The sequence below is a fragment of the Schistocerca serialis genome, chromosome 4 (genome assembly GCF_023864345.2).
Source record: "Schistocerca serialis cubense isolate TAMUIC-IGC-003099 chromosome 4, iqSchSeri2.2, whole genome shotgun sequence".
Lineage (NCBI taxonomy): Eukaryota > Metazoa > Arthropoda > Insecta > Orthoptera > Acrididae > Schistocerca > Schistocerca serialis.
In genome coordinates this window covers 606,625,465-606,627,807 of record NC_064641.1, presented here as the reverse complement: position 1 = coordinate 606,627,807, position 2,343 = coordinate 606,625,465, and positions in this window count along the sequence as shown.

The window sequence follows — 2,343 nt, the reverse complement described above, 5'->3', positions numbered from 1 at the left end:
CCAGTGGTGTCGCGACAGGCGTGAATGGAGGGACCAATGGAGACGTGTCGTCTTCAGCGATGAGAGTCGCTTCTGCCTTGGTGCCAATGACGGTCGTATGCGTGCTTGGCGCCGTGCAGGTGAGCGCCACAATCAGGACTGCATACGACCGAGGCACACAGGGCCAACACCCGGCATCATGGTGTGGGGAGCGATCTCCTACACTGGCCGTACACCCCTGGTGATCGTCGAGGGGACACTGAATAGTGCACGGTACATCCAAACCGTCATCGAACCCATCGTTCTACCATTCCTAGACCGGCAAGGGAACTTGCTGTTCTAACAGGACAATGCACGTCCGCATGTATCCCGTGCCACCCAACGTGCTCTAGAAGGTGTAAGTCAGCTACCCTGGCCAGCAAGATCTCCGGATCTGTCCCCCATTGAGCATGTTTGGGACTGGATGAAGCGTCGTCTCACGCGGTCTGCACGTCCAGCACGAACGCTGGTCCAACTGAGGCGCCAGGTGGAAATGGCATGGCAAGCCGTTCCACAGGACTACATCCAGCATCTCTACGATCGTCTCCATGGGAGAATAGCAGCCTGCATTGCTGCGAAAGGTGGATATACACTGTACTAGTGCCGACATTGTGCATGCTCTGTTGCCTGTGTCTATGTGCCTGTGGTTCTGTCAGTGTGATCATGTGATGTATCTGACCCCAGGAATGTGTCAATAAAGTTTCCCCTTCCTGGGACAATGAATTCACGGTGTTCTTATTTCAATTTCCAGGAGTGTATATTGTTTGGAGTCCATGGATCTTGGGCGACATGTATCTGGAACAACATGCGCCACTGATTTTTTTGTCATATAAAGTGTAGCTGCCGACGGTAATTTCAATGTAGACACTGCGAAATACGCACAGGAAGATTTTGACACGTTAGTTATGTCGTGAATATCGTGGATAATGAAGAATTTATTTCCTGAGGTCACATATTCATAGCTGCATACAATGGCGCTGCCTCCTCAGAATGGGAAAGGAGGGAAGAGAAGAAAGAGGAAAAATGCTCGTACACTATGTGATCAAAAGCATCCGCACACCCCGAGAAACATACGTTTTTCATGTAAGGTGCATTGTGCTGCCACCTACTGTCAGGTACTCCATTTCATTGACCTCAGTAGTCACTAGACAACGTGAGAGAGCAGAATGGGGCGCTCCGCGAAACTTGCGGTCTTCGAATGTGGTCCGATGAGTGGGTGTCACTTGCGTCATACGTCTGTACGTGAGATTTCCACATTCCTAAGCATACCTCAGTCCACTGTTTCCGATGTCATAGTGAAGCGGTAACGAGAAGGGACACGTACAGCACAAAAGCGTACAGGCCGACCTCATCTGTTGACTGACAGACACCGCCGACAGTTGAGGAGGACCGTAATGTGTAATTGGCAGACATCTATCCAGACAATCACTCAGGAATTCCAAACTACGTAAAGATCCACTGCAAGTACTATGACTCTTAGGCAGGAGGTGAGAAAACTTGGATTTAATGGTCGAGCGGCTGCTCATAAACCACACATCAAACCGGTAAATGCCAAACGACGCCACGCTTGGAGTAAGGAAAGTAAACATTGGACGATTGAACTTGGAAAAATTGTGTGCAGTGACGAATCACGGGACACAATGTGGCGATCCGACGGCAAGGTGTGGTTGTGGCGAATCTCCGGTGAACGTCATCCGCCAGCGTGTGTAATGCCGACAGTAAAATTCGGAGGTGGTGGTGTTATGGTATCATCTTGTTTTTCATGGAAGGGGCTTGCACCCCTTGTTGTTTTGCGCGGCACTATGATAGCACAGGCTTCATTGATGTTTTAAGCGCCTTCTTGCTTTCCACTGTTGTAGAGCAATTCGGGGATGGCGATTGCATCTTACAACACGATCGAGCGCCTGTTCACAATGCGTGGCCTGTGGCGGAGTGGTTACACAACAATAACATCCCTGTAATGGACTGGCTTGCGCAGAGTCCTGACCTGAATCCTATAAATCACTTTTGGGATGTTTTGGGACGCCAACTTCGTGCCTTGCCTCACCGACCGACATCGATACCTGTCCTCAGTGCAGCACTCCGTGAAGAATGGGCTACCATTCCCCAATAAACGTTCCATCACCTGATTGAACGTATGCCTGCGAGTTGAAGCTGTCGTCAAGGCTAAGCGTGTGCCAAAACCATATTGAATTCCAACATTACCAATGGAGGGCGCCACGAACTTGCAAGTCACTTTCAGCCAGGTGTCCGGATACTCTTGATCACATAGTCTTTGTGTTAATGATCGGGTCAACAAGGTGTGCCTGAGGATCTGAAGGCTTA